The 15,397-nt window shown below is 42.2% G+C and overlaps 1 pseudogene; it reads left to right on the forward strand.

The window, feature by feature from the left end:
- Window positions 1-14,533, forward strand: part of LOC110558953 (voltage-dependent anion-selective channel protein 1-like) — a 154,451-nt pseudogene extending 139,918 nt beyond the window's left edge.
- The last annotated feature ends 864 nt before the right edge of the window (window positions 14,534-15,397 follow it).

A 15,397-nucleotide genomic window follows, 5' to 3' on the forward strand; every position in this document is an offset into this window, starting at 1 on the left:
TTGTATGTTCTCTGAGGATTTTATATAGTATATTTTTATTATATTCTTTCCTCACTCCAAACTCCTCCCAGATTATCTCCACCCTCCCTACCCACCCAAGTTTATGTTCTTTAAAACAAATGAACAAACACATAAACAAATACACAAAAACATGGAGTCCTATTTGTGTCGGCCAGCTATCCCTGAACATAGCACCTGTTGCAGAGTGTGGGTGGTATATCCAGTGTCACTCCATTGAAGGGAATTGACTTGCCCTCTCTCAGCAGCTATAAATTGCTAATGGCTTCTTGACAAAGATGAAAGACATGAAAAATGTATAGTTTGTTGAGGGGAGGTGCAAACAAAGTTAAAATTGTAGGCAGAGCAGACAAGGCATATGAAGATAGTCTGGCTGTAATTATTAAGAGATTGGGATCATGAAAGTAAAACTTCCATTCTGCCGTATGACATTAAGAGTGGCAACTTGAGGGACCTTACTCATCAGAGTTTCAGGGGGTATATAAATGCACATTCACCTGAAAGGAGAATAGCAGAAAAGAATGCCCGAGAATCCAGTGCCTCCAGGGCACCCTGCTAGATCTTGAACTGGCAGTGCAAGTCCGTGTTATTCACACGGTGCTAGTTTTGTAGGCATGCGGAATGTATGAGTTCTGAGGTATTGGAGGCTTGCACCACGGTTCCGAAAACAAAACAAACAAAGGAAAACAAGGCTCCTGAGGCCAGGCATTGTGTAGCAGCATCAGATACCAGCACAGAACTCATGAGTGGACTGTAGATGGAGCTGTGAAGGTGAAGCTTGAGATTCAGTAGACCCCAGGGTATTAAAGATACAGAAATGGGTGAGTTCCCCCCATGAAAGCTGAAGGTAGCAAGTGGAGCAGTCCAGAGAGAGGCCACACTGCTGCAGGCAACAGATCTTGAAAGGCAGGGACAGATACCCAAACCTGTAGGAGCTGAGGTGATGCCATCATGAGTGCCAAGTTTAAGATATAAAGAATTTGATGTTTGTTTTATCTTGTTTTGATCAAACTGTTCCTTGCCCTCCTCCTGATCCTCCATTTTGGAATGGGCATATATACCTTCTGCCATTGTATATTAGAACTATGTGACTTTAATTTTGTTAGGGTTCACTGTTAAGAGATTGTCTTAGGTCTCAGAAAAGACTGTGGCTTTTGGACACATCAACAGTATTGAAATTATAAGATGATCAGGATATAGTGAACATGTTTTTCATTTTAAGATAATAGAGCCATGAATCTGTGGGTACCAGGAGTTAGAATATTGTGAATTGATGTGACAAGTTTGGATGTCACATTGATATGAGTGGACATGCAATGGTTAATTTTCGTTACCAATTTGACTGAATTCAGGATACCTCACACTGAGGCCCTATTTTATGTGTGAAGAACTTATCAGAGAGTGTAAACTAATAGGGAAGGATTCATCCTGAATGTCCGTGCTACCATCTAATGGGCTGTGGGCTGGGTGCAATAACAGGGAAAAAAGGAGAAAGCTATTTGAACATGAGCATTCATCTCTATTTTCTTGTCTGCTGAAATCTGAGCAAACTGTGTCCTGTTTCTTTTGGCACAGCTGCCGGTGACATCCATCTCCTGCCATATTGGGCTGTATACCCTCAAGCCATGCTCAAAGACAAATCCTCCTGTTCTGTTCTGTTTTTTTTTTTTTTTTTTTTTTTTTTTTTTGTCAATGTGACACAAACCTAGATATATTTGAGAAGTGGGACTCTCTTAGCTGGGAAAGTGGGTCCATGAGACTGGTCTGTAAGCTGAATGATTGATGTGGGAGGGCCCAGCTCACTGTGGGCAGTGCTATCCTCAGGGAAAGCAGGCTGAGCAAGCCATGGGGAGAAGTCAGGGAGAAGCATTCTTCTGCGCCTTCTGCTTCAGTTATTTCCTCCAGGTTTCTCTCAGTGGACTATAGCCCAAGTTACATAAGCCTTTAAATAAACCCTTTCTTCCCCAAGTTGTTTTTTGTCAGGGTATTTTATCACAACAACAACAACAAAAAAATCCAAATGAAGATACCTCTCTTAAAAATAAAGCTGATTTGAGGGGAATTTAATAGTAATTATAAATGGATGGCTAGGGAAAGAGTATATACCATGGCAATAGTGCAGGTATCCAGAAATGCACCATGGGCTGTTTGACTTGTAGACAAGTCCTCTGAGGTAAGCAGGAACCTTTCATAAGTTTCTAGGGTCCCCTTTGCCTGAATGGAAGCAGAAGCCAGAGGCCTGCTGTCCTTTTACACGGTACTGGCTGTATCGTCCGGAGCTGAGCTGGGAGTCAAGGCAGGAACACGATAGCCACAGCAGCTGGGTCTGGTCAACTGTAGGTACACAGTGTTTTCTGTGGCCACCAGCAGTGGGGAGAGGTTAAAGCACTGTAAATCCATGATCCACACGGGTCAGCACCAGCTGTGCTCATGAGCATTCAATGAGCAGTTACCTCAAAATGTCAAATCTCCTGATGCTCAGAGGGAGAAGTAGATCCTAGAACATTTTCCAAAACTCAGCTCCATCCCTCCATCCCTCATTTCTTTGTCCCCTTAACCCTCACCTCTGACGTATATGCACATGTGTGTTGTAGACCAGACAACAATGGCTGTCTGCTCTATCACCCTTCACTCGTTTCCTTTGAGATACGGTCTTTTACTGAACCTAGAATTACGCTGGTGGCCACCAAGCTTCAGAGATCCTTTTGTCCCTGTCCCCTGTTGCCCCAGGGTTCAGATCTGTGTGACAATGTCAGGCTTTTTTTTTTTTTGAGTGATGAGAGAAAGAGAATTCACAGAAATATAATTGTACATTGACATATTCAGAAAATAGGTTCAAACAATTATTTCAACATAAAGTTTCTACTTTGCATTATCTTAAGCAAAATTATTAAATATGAAACATGGACTAAACCAAAAAGTAGTAGGATGCTTAACACAAAATTCATGTGACATAGTTCATATTACCATTTATATGTAATTTTTAATTTTGATATATGTTTATATATGTGCATTATATATGTATTACACAATTAAAAACAGGCTTTTCCAAACACACAACCCTGAGTTTATGACTCCAGGACAATTTTTCCATACACTTTATTGTTTCCCAGAACCAAGTCAGCTGCAAAGTTCTTTCTCTTCGGGACTCACTAGTTCAGACTTTTCTATCTCATCTTTTTTTTTCCCACTGAGTTTTGCCTCAGCTGAAACCTGGGTTTCTGTAAATGAATCTTGGTCTTCAAAAGAGTATAGAATAATTTTGGAAGCACTAGTATAATGCTGAAGAATATTAATATTATATTATGATTTCTAAAAATAAAAATACCCAAGAAGAGCTTAGAAATATTTTCAAAAAAAGTTTAAAAACTTTGAAGTTTGAAAAGGGGAATGCATACAGACTATTAAAGCTTTCCAGTAATTGTAGAGGAATTCAGAGCTGGACACAGGAAGTATGCGGGTTTGTTTTGTCAACTTGACAAAAACCTAGATGTGCCTTGGAGGAAGGAATCTTAATTGAGAACATGTCTCCATAAGATTAGCCTGTGGGCAAGTCTGTAGGGTATTCTCTTGATTAAAGATTGGTGAGGGAGAGTGCAGCTGATGGTGGGTGTCCCTATCCTGGACAAGTGGTGCTTGGGTATATTTAAAAAATGCAGGCTGAGCAAGCCATGGGGAGTAAGCTAGTAAACATCGCTTCTCCATGGCCTCTGCATCAGGTTCCTGACTTGACCAACTTCCTTGCCCCCAATATCCCTGGCACCTCCCCCTCCCATGGATGGAGTGTGACCAAGAGCTGTCAGATGTAATATCCACTCCCATGTTGCCATTGGTCATGGTCTTTATCACAGCAGTAGAAACCTTAAAACAGAAAGGAAATCAACATATACCCCAAACCATTCCCTGGATTCGCTTTTTGGATTAGAGCTGCAGGAAAGATAAACAGCACAGGGTGAATTAAATTAGCTGAGCCCAGGAAGTAAATCATGATGAAGCCAAGTAAAAGAAATTTAAATAGAGAGATGATTTTAGACTCAATTCTTTTACATCTGTGAGGAGCTGTGTATATCTCTACTTCTGCTTCTTTTATGGGTAGAGAGAAATGTAGTCTGCTACTTTTTATGGGAATATTACCCAAATTGTTATCTACGTGAGAGAGTACAAAATGAACATTTTCTATTCCATGCCAGGTTTAGCCTAGATTCAATATAGTCTAATTCACAATGGCTTCTATTCTCATCTGTCGGCATATGGTGTTGATCATATGGTGTGCAGGAAGACAGACCCGAGGTTTCCAAATGCTAGGAAGCATTTCAGAGGCCTGGATTCTACAGAATAAAAAAGTCACATTAGGGCCCTGTTGCTAGGCAAGTCGAAGCCAGCTGTGCTGGGTCTCTGACAGCAGGACATTCCATTCAGTGCTCTGCAGTGAACACCAGCGTCTCTTCATAGGAGCGGAAGCTATTGTCAAAAGTACCGGGAGGACAGGTCTCTTCAAATGCTCCAGAGGTGTGCGCACAGAAACATGGGGGTGGGCAAGTAGTAAGATTTCCTGTCCCCTTCAGCCCAAGCGTTCCTACTCTCTTCAAAAATGACAATTTGCAGCACACAGGGGAGTATTAACAGCTGACAACGTTCATTGCTGCTTTTTCGTTAAGAGAAAGGAGGAGCCGTACTCCGTACTCAGTACTCAGTAGAAAAACATTTGTCTGATCAAGGATTTTGTTCTTAGGGAAGACATGTATGAACAGGTGAACCAAGACTTCTGCTCATAGATAATATCACTGATAAGAAGATTGTTAAAATGGACACAGGAAGTTATTCATTGTGGCAGCATTTTATTCATGGAATATTTTGGAGGGAAAGCCATTTATTGAGTGTTGTATAATTGGTGATCTGCACTTGACTGTTGGGTGTGGGGGCCATAAGTCGGGTTCTGGCTTTGCTGTTAGGTATGTGATTATTGGCAACCTACCTCACAAACGTAATTGCTCCCGCTCTTTCCTCAAGTCTAAACGGAAAAGACTGAAGGCTTGTTTCTAGCACCCTTTTAAGTAACTCTCAAATTCCAAGACATATTAATTCAGACAGATGATTTCTATGTATTCGTGTTGATGTGAACCTACAATTCAGTTATTTTATTGTTCATAATAAAAAAAATAAAGTTAAAGTAAACATTTATTTTAAAAGAGACTATATTTCCACACATGTAAAGAAAATTTAAAGTATGGAAGAATTTATCTAAAATTATCTATTTTAAGGAGAGAGTTTATATTTTCGTATTTACTCATAAAGGTAGAAGGTGAATTTGTATAAAATATGAAATGTAAAAGCGTGTATTTTAACAGTGGTGACGAATGCGCACCTTTGTTTCTTTTACTACGTCTCTATGAATTTGTGTTCGTGTGCTGTCGTATACCAGACAGCAAGCGCTGGTGGCAGCCAGCCCACACAGGGTATCACTTAAAGCCCTCCCCTGTGACTACGGCCTCATTTTCACGCATAACGTATACAGACAGCGGTGGTGGTGGGTTGCACTAGACGAAGGAGGTGTTCGTTACAACAAGAGGGAAATTAGAATACAGAGACCCGGGGGCACAGGCAGGACATCATGTGATGACTGGGGCAGGATCTGGAGCGTTATGCCACGGGCTGACAGATTCTACCAGAAATTGAAAGAAAAATCTTCGTCAGAGTCTCTGGAGAAAGCATAGCCTTGCCAACACCTCCATTTTTTCTAGCTTGCTAAATTAGGAGACACAGTCCTGTTGTTTTGAGCCATTCACTTGGCAGTACTTTGTTTTAAAAGACCCAGGAAACCAATGCAGGTGTCATTATAAAGGAAATGGAGCAATCCTTCCCGAATGGGTTCTGGTCTATATTCTATACAAACATATATTTTATGTATTTTTTAAATACGAAAATCAAGATAATCAACTTTATAGACTATAGTAAATGGCAAAATCTTTTTTTTTAACAGAAGAATAGGACTAGAGTATTTGAACAGAACACACAAAAATATTAACCAGAAAGAAAATAATTGGCCAGGCATGGTGCTGCGTGCTGTAATCCCAGCATGCAGGGAGGCAGAGGCAGGTGGTTCACTGTGAGTTCAAGGCCAGCCTGGTCTGTAAAGTGAGTCCAGGACAGCCAAGGCTACACAGAGAAACCCTGTCTCGAAAGACCAAAAAAAAAAAAAAAAAAAACAACAACAACAACAAAAAACTCTACCCAGATAAAATACAAATACGCAAATACGACTTCCAGCTTTTTGAAACACACTGTTTCGTTGTGTGGCTACATAGTAGTCAAAAATCCTGGCGATATCTATGGCCAACAGAGCACAGTTATCCAGAACACATCAAGTCCTTCAGATAGGATAGTGTCGAGCTGATACTGGTGAGAGCGATGTCCATACATTGCTCCAGGGCCTTTAAAATGGGGTAAGGAGTGGGGAAGGCTGTTGGGCATGAGTAATGGTTGGAAACATTCACCCCCTGAGACCAGCAGATCCACAACCAGATGAGTGCTCATGTAGCCAGTAAGACACACCTGCAAGAATATTCCCAACAACGCATTTGTTAATGTTAGCCAACGGTTAAACAGAAAAGTGAAGCTTGGGATTATTATACACTAAACTCTACAAAACTATGAATCCAAAAGAAATAACATATAACTACACTGTCATCAAAGGCCAAATGCTAAACAAAGAACTGAGCCACAAAGGTTGATGAACTCTCTGATTCAACTACATTCCTGTCAAGCTCAGGAGCAGTAAGAACCCACCCATGGCGTTTACAGATGTGTGCTCAGTGCTATGTTTGGATAGTAGCATAAGGGGGTGGGGAGATGGCTTGGTGCACAAAGCACTTATCACACAATCATGACCAGAGGTCAGATTCCCAAGACCAAAGTTAATGCTGGGTGGGCATGGTGGCCTGTTGGTAATTCCAGCACTTGGAGATGGAGACAGTGGATTCTCAGAGCAAGCTGGCTAGTGAGGTGAGCTCTGGGCTCAACAGAGACACACCCTTCAATGAATAAGATGCTGAGGAATATTCCTTAGAGCAGCCTCAGGCTCCCTCCCTCTCCCTCTTCCTCCCCACCCCAGCTCTCTCTCTCTCCCTCACACATACACCTATGCACACATGTGTGCATACACACATACTCACAAAACACACCCCTATGCATAAACAACAAAAATAGAATGGCAGCTACGATTAGCTTAAATGTCAAGACAGTGATTTTGTCTGAGGGAAGGACGGGATCGTGCTTACGCACGAGCTTCTAGATTTCATGTAGCATTCTCTCCTCATATTATTAGCTAGGATATTCACTTTGTGACAAATCCAAGTAATACTTGTCTTTGTTGTGCTTTTCTTCAGTACAGGTGTTTCTTTTCATAGCAAGCCATCAGCTGAAAGGAGCCAGGAGTATGAGACAAATTCTGGTCAGGGATCTAGTGTGAGTCAGCCGCTGGGTCAAGGCCGCCTGGAGCTTCTTGTCGCCCTTGCTTTGGCACGTCCATCCTCTGGTTGATCAACTCTGAGCTGAGTGGGGCTGTGGAGAATGAAGTTGGGAGTCTGCTCAGTCTCACCCATGTTTCCCCACAAGCTGAAAATCCTGCTTCATACAGAGGAGGAGCCGCCCAGCTCCTCCTCAGCTGGGAAAGTCCTCGCTCATTTGGCAGAAGCGGCTATGCACAGTGTGTTTCCTTATCTCCCTGCTCCTCACTGTAGTGTCACTCAGGGTCACAGGTCAGCTTCTTCCTGCTGCGCTTGCCCTGCCTGTCACAGACCGGTCGAGATTAACTACATGGAGCCAGCTTCACTGAGGCAGGCTCATCTCACCATCAAATGACATTAATTCCATCGGGTGGCAATTAACATTTATAAATTAATTGGACTCCTTTTCCTGTATATCTTAATTAAAGATCAAATAATCTGACTAATGTACCCTAGAGAAAAACGATGGGGTCTCTTTTGTGACTTTTTCTTTTAATCTTACTCTGCTTCCAAAGCTTTCTTTCTTTTTCTTTTCATATTTTTCCACTTTAAAGAAATAACTAGTTTTGTTCAGGTCATTTGCTCATGAGAATTTGCTTAGCTTCAATTTCTATTATAAATATTTTCTAAACCACAAAGTCCCTTTTTGTTTTCCTAGTACTGTATGCCTTTTCTCCACTGCTTGTCTCTTTAAGCAGACCATAGCTTTCTAGCTTTACATGTCATCCTATATCAGGAGCAAATCACAAAATGCTTTTTAAAAAGGTAACTGGAGAATAATTTGAGCTAAGATTTCTTTTCATAAAGCTCATTATTGTGTCTTTGAAAATATAATCAATCTCACTACTCAATGAATAAGACTATCAAAATCAGCAAGTATCTACAGCCATCACTGGGGTGATTTGAAAAACATATTCAGTTGTTAAACTGGCTTGTTTGTGTTTTTGTAGGTACCAGGCTGCAGGAAATCTAAACCCCAAACCCCAGCAAACAACGAACAGCAAAGAAAGATGTTTTCCAGATACTAGGGTGGGCTTTTTTTTGGAATATATTTTTTAAAATTCTTTACTGTGAATGCCTGGAAGCTTACTGTATGCACATAGTCACACATACTATGATTTTGAGTATAAAAATTATTATTCTTTTAGTTCATTATGCTTTGTTGATGCTTTTTCCATTATTTTATTATTGATAGTTTCATACATTTATGCAATGGGTTTTTTGACCCTCTCACACCCCACTCCCATTCCTCCTTTCCCTTCTTCTCAGAGTTCCCCTCTCACTCTCATACCCTCCTTTTGTGTGTGGCACACTGAATTTATTATTTACTCTCTGAGTAAATAAAAGTGGGAGGCCACTTAGCAGAGTAAGAGCAACTTATCTGTGGCTAAACCATTGAACAAAAACGACACTTTCATCCACCAGCAAGCTTGAATTGCCAACAGTTCCTCTGGAAAGCTAGGGTCTCCTGGCCCCTTCCTCATCCATGAAGAAATGTCAAGGGGTCCATTCTTGTGGCGGCCACTTGTGAAATAAGTTTTCCAGAGAAACAGCTAATGACGTGTCCAGAAGACATTGTTTCCCCCTGCACATTGTCCTACGCCCCTGGATCTTATATTCTTTCTGACCCGCCCCCCACTTCCGCAGTGTTCTCTGAGATCTGGAGGGGGGTATTTAGTTGTCCCATTAACTACATAGTGTCTGATGCTAAAACACTTCAAGCAGCCGATACAAAAGCAGACTATTTAAGGCATTGAATGGTCAATAGAAAGTGAGCCTACTCTAATAGACTTTGAATGTCTCTAACCCTAGAGAAGGCGGCGTTGGTGATTCTCCCCCGTCAGCCCAGTGGTTAAATTCCCGATAGTTAATTGTTCCCTTCAAAGAAATGATTTTGATTTTGCAGTTTTATAGTTTTGGCCCATACTGAAGTCCCTGCTAAGCTGAGTAATCCCAAGCACAGGCAAAGGAAGTTTGTAGCAAGGGTGGAGGCAAACTTCTCTTTGGCCAGTCAGAGAAGATAGGTTTAGTTTTCTCCCGCCTCCCTCCTCTCCCCACCCCTTTGTGTTTTTCTTGAAACAGGGTCTCACTCTGTAGTTCACCTGGTCTGGAATTCACCACATGGCTCAGACTGGCCTCAAGGTCACGATGACCCTTCATTATCCTTTTGAGTGTTGGCAATAGGAGCGTGAGTCACCACACCTGCCTTGGTTTTGTTCTTATTTATTGTATATGGGGTCTTTCTGTTCTGCTCCAGCCGGCATTCCAACTGGACCCTTATGTCTCAGCCTTCTTACTAGCTCTGACTACGGGCGCACACCGCTGTGCCCTGCTGAGAAGATGTTAAGGTTGTGGGGCGACACATCACCCCTAGACACTGCACAGCAGCAGCAGCAGCAGCGGCGGACCCCACTTTGGCATGATATGGCGAGCACTTCAAAATACCGGTCCTTACGCCGCTGTGAACTATGGGTACCCAAAGAACTTCAGTCAGGAACAACCATTCCCTCTTCCAGCTCTGCAAAGCTTGATAGGCCCTTTCTTTTGTTTTGAAGGATTGTTCCCTCTTACCCACTGAAACGGGGGTGGGGTGGGGGGCTGTGAGGTAAGTGTTGTGGAATTACATGGCCAGAGAAATTGTTGGGGCTATAGGTCCAGGAATCTCTTGGCAGGTGCCTAAAAAACACCCCTTACCTGATTTACATAGTAAATCTATGCTGACAAATGTACTGCTTTGTGTCTCCACTTTAATTTTATGTATGTATATATGTTCATGTATGTATGTACGCATGTACATATGTATGTATGTGTGTGGTGTGCGCATGCTCGCATGTGTGTGGAGACCAGAGGCTGAAGTTGGCTGTCTTCCTTAGTAACTATCCACCTTGTGTTTGGAGATGGTATTTCTTACTGAGCCTTGGCCTTTGCAGCTAAACTGGCTGCCAGTAACAGCCAGGGATCCGTCTGTATCACTGCCACAGCTTTGGGGTAAGAGACACACACTGTTGTACCCAGCTTTTTTTTTTTCTTTTTCTTTTTTTTTTATGTAAGTAATGAGAATTTATTGTACTAGAATTATGGATATTGGAGAGCTGATATCTGGGTGCTGTGGCTGCCTTTGGCTACATGCTTGGCTGGTGGAGAAAGCTCTGACATGCTTTTCTCTTCTTCTTTTTTTTTTTTTTTTCTTCAATGCAGTTTATTCAGGAACCTTGAACAATCATCTGACCCTGGGGAAAGCCAGCCCACAGCTTAAAAAGCCTCTGGGTAGCCAACCCCAGCATGCCATGTGGGCAATGCAGATAGGTCCACATACATGGAAGCAAGCCAGATCCTCAGCCTTAGCCAAATGTGGAATTGTTCGTGACAGAGAGCACTCACCATCGGGAAGGTGGAAGGCGGAAACCAGCTCCATCTTTAAGGCGCAGCATTCCGCAGCTCTCTACAGTTCCCCCTTTTTGTTTTAGACACATTAGGCAAGAGTAGAGGTCTGATCTCTGATATTAGAAATAAATTGGGACTTTGTACTGATGTCCATTTAGGTGTCATCCACCCAAAGAGCATCAGACCTGACCCATACCTTTTTCTCAGAGGCGGGACCTGGGGCTTCAACCCGCATGCAATCAGACATGCTCTTCTCTGGGTCCAAAGCGGCTGACCCTGAGTGCAGTGCTTAGCCTTGCATCCTGAGCGTAACATTTTAGCTTTTTATGGTAGCCAACCATGCTTGGGGAGACTGTCCTGCTTCAATGGCTGTAAAGGCCTGAATGATCATGGCTGCATTACGCTGTTGTGAGACTCTAATCTTGCATATACACCACAGGCAAACCAAGGAAACCAACACCAGAAGGCCTGCTAATGCTCCCATGCCCGCCCATTCCTTCAGATGATTCATGGCTGCAGCAATCCATGATGGTAATCCTGTGGCTAGTCCTGCGTCCACTCTGGTAGAATTTACCGTGACAATGGCCACTCTCAGCTGCTCCCCTTTTTACCGGTGCTAGGGCACCCAACAAAGGTTCTCCTGGTTGTTTGGCAGGTACTTTAATAACAGGTTTTTTTCCCCAGTCCCTTTACTCCTTTAGAAAAGTTAATGCTATCATGAAAAGCTATAAACATGTCCCAATAGATGTTTTTATTAGATATTGTATGTGCTGGGGAGAGTTATGTGCATGTTATACGTGATCCAGTATAAAGAGAAAGGGCCAGCAGGTGTGTATGTTGTGGGGAGAAAAGGAGCGAAACGAGAAGGAATCAAAGCGGGGAGCTTTCTGTGTCGGTAGGGCTGTGCTCAGCCCTGTAGGAAAATAGGACTCTGTTTTCAACCCGAGCTGGCTCCCTGCAACCCGCACAGGCAACTTCTGCTGTCAGCCACGAAGACAAGACAGCCGTAACCTTTCATATTTCTCCTCCAGCAGGCAGGACGCCTCGCGGCAGGATTTTCACTGTTGTTGTTTTAAGGATCGATAGTTGGAGAGCGCTTTCATTTTAGAGAAGTGGAGTCCAGCCCAAGCCAAATCTGCCTGACATATAACTCTTTCTTTTTTTTCTCATGGGATACATTATAGTTGAAAATAAAACACCCTTTCCTCCTTGAAATAAAAGAGCTTGTATGCAGGAGAGCTGTCCAAGGCAAGGACAGAGTACACGCGTCGTATCAAAGGCTCCAGCTCCGCAGCTGCCCTGGAAAATTCCGTTTGGGAGCCTCGGGCCCAGACAGCGTCCCACCCCGTCCTCATCTGCTTGCAGACAACACGAGCGTAAATACATCTGTTGCTTCTTAATGCACGCTAAATTTAGAACAAAGACACACAAAAAGTTTGCGCTGAGACTCTTCTGAGGTGAAGAATCGGGTTTTAAAAGTCTCTTCTGAAGGTTACACTCTGGGCCTCGTTTTAGCTCATCAGAGACAGCACTTTTCCCCTTTCTCCCAGACCCGTCTTAGGAAATGCTTGTTTCCTTCTCTACTGATTGGCAAGGAGGGTTGAGTGACAGACGTGAGCTCAGCTTCCTGGCTGCGTGCTTTATAGACCGGGCCTCCACAACTACCTGGCACACGTTATTTGTTTCTGGAACAATTTAATTCTAACTGCTTTATTTTCTGCTGAAACTATTTTATTTTGGATTATTGTCTTATTCTTTACTGATATTTTGCTTTTTCATAACGGTGATCACCTAATTATGTAAATTCCTATAGACTTTAGGATGGATCTATTTCCTTGTACTTTTAATTGATTTTTATTGTTTTAAGACAGTCTGGCTTTGTAGCCTTGGTTGGCCTACTGTTCGCTACGTAGCCCAAGCTGATTCCCAACTCAAGACATTTTCCTTCCTCAGCCTCCCATAAACTGGAATTACAGTGGGCTCCACTGGCATGCTTAACTTTTATAGTGATAAAATAATGTAACAATAATGACTTTCTAAAAAGCCAAATGGTATCAAAGCCTGTGTGGTAAAATGTAAGATTTTTACATCTTTACCTCAAACCCTTTCAGACAGAAGTAGCAGAGGTAAATATCATTCGTGTGTTAAAAAGTGGTTAGGACCATTTTAAGACCAAGAATTCGGTCCTGCCTTTGTTTGTAATGGAAAGTGAGATACGAGTCCCTGAGAATGGAATTGAAGTGTCAGAGTGTATTTTAGAGTTTGAAAGATGCTGATAACCACGCATCTCCCTACTACCCACCTATAGTGTCTCGGAATCCACAGAGCAGCAGCTGCTCTACGTTTTGCCGACTCGATAGATGAAAATTTCATACTGCGATTCTTAGTTTTTTACTGACATTGAGCATTTTCCTATGGACTTACTCATTACCTGTATCACTTTCACCATAAAACATATTTTAATAACATTTGTCCATCTTTTTTTTTTTTTTATTTTTTTTTGGTCAGTTTCGTAATTGATTTATGAGATACTCTAAGATGCTTCGTGTTGTCCAAAGGGAACTAGCGTGTCCTGGGAGACGGGCACACAGGCCTGCTTGACAGGGCAATCTTGATTATCTTGAGGTGAAAGGACAAAGCCGCTGTGTGTGCCATCATTTAACGGCTGGACTCCTGGCCTGTACCAATGGGCTGAGCAGCTGCAGCGGTCACGGCTCCCCGCTTCCTGACTGTGAATATGATGTGATCCTTGCCTCATGCTCCCCTCCCCCAAGCCCCATCCTGCACTGACTTCCATGGTTTGACCTGTGGGCTAGAATAAATCCTTTTCCTTTTAAGTTGCCTTGATCATGAGTATTTTATCAGAGCAACAGGAATAGAAGGTAAAATAGCCCCTTTTACATAACAAATTAGGCCGTTTTTTGTAACTACAGCCATTTTCTTCTTAAGTTGTAATTTTTGGTCAGCTGCCCTTGGCGTCAATTTGTTAAAATTATTTTTGCATGGAAAATTGTTTTTTTTTATCAGAGTGTCTGGATTGTGTATCATACTTAAAAGGCTTCCCCTAGGTCTGGAAATATGAACATATTTACAACTGTTGATTTCTGGCTCTCCCCTCCTCCTTTCTCTTTATTTCCTTCCTTCTCTTATTTTTTTTTCCAATTTTTAAACACTTGTCTCATTCAAAATTTAGTTTAACAAGAAAAATAAAGGATTTCATGCTTTTCCTTAAATGACTAACCAGTTGGCCTACGTAATTTTTAATTATTCATCATTTTTCTTTTCTTTCACATAATACAGTATCAGATTCCTAGACAAATAACCCAGCCTGAATATTTGAAGTTGCGTTTGTGTTCTAGCTTGGGCCCCCTTAACTGAAACCTTGTCCTGGGTGGTTTAATCACAAGCAGTTTGCTTCCCACAGTTCCTCAGTGTTGGCTTTTGTTGATCTCTGATGAGGGTTCTCTTCCTAGTTAGCATCCAGCTGCCTTCTCGCCATGTCATCAAATGGCAGGCAGTCTCCAGTTTCCTTCTCACAGGGCAGTAACCCTGTCATCATGACCTCCACCTTCATGGCTTTGTCTGAAGCTATTGAATGCGGCACCACCAAGTGTCACCCGACGTGACAGTTTTATATGTGAATCTGAAGGAACAGATCCTGTCTATAACTGTTCTCAAAAACCATGAAATATAAGTACCAGCTGATATCTGAGCAGAATAAAGAGCCTTATTTCACGTCTCCAAACTCTGTTTGTAGCACAGACTCCACTCTACTCAAATGATCTGAAGATGCTGTGTAACCCTGATAGGCAGTTTCTGTCACAGAGCCATTCATTCATTCATTCATTCATTCATTCATTCATTCTCAACCATGTGGACATGGAACCATGGAGATGCCTGTGGCCTTGTTATCCCTTGACACTGAGCCTTGGCTGAGCCCTGTGAAATATGAAAGGTGATCTCCATGGAATAAAGTATCCTCAGACAAATGACCTGTAGGGACTAATAGGGGTTGTTTTTTCCCTGGTTTTTGATGACTCTTGCCATCAAATAAACGTCCTATGGAAGTCCTGCAAGAGAAAGCAAGAAAAAACCAATTTTTTAAATCCAGCCATTATTAGTTTTCATGTGCATCTAGAGGGCGATTTCCAGTGTATGAAAGTTAAAATGGACACTTCAGGGACCTTAGGATTTCCTGTTGGGGACTTACGATCACATTACTTCAAAGGTGTCCTTATTAAAGTAATATATATATATATATATATATATATATATATATATATATATATATATACACACACACACACAGGACTAGTAATGAATAATTTTTCTGTTCTATAGAATCTAAAAGAGACCAATTTTTGCTACAAAACCGCTAAGGCACATAAATGTTGTATCTGGGTCAGCAGCAGCTAATCAAGAATATCTATGGTGTTTGGCTCGAATCATAGTCACCAGGCAACGGGCCTCGGCACAGTGTGTGTGGACAC

Source organism: Meriones unguiculatus, chromosome 20 (assembly GCF_030254825.1).
Source record: "Meriones unguiculatus strain TT.TT164.6M chromosome 20, Bangor_MerUng_6.1, whole genome shotgun sequence".
Taxonomy (NCBI): Eukaryota; Metazoa; Chordata; class Mammalia; order Rodentia; family Muridae; genus Meriones; species Meriones unguiculatus.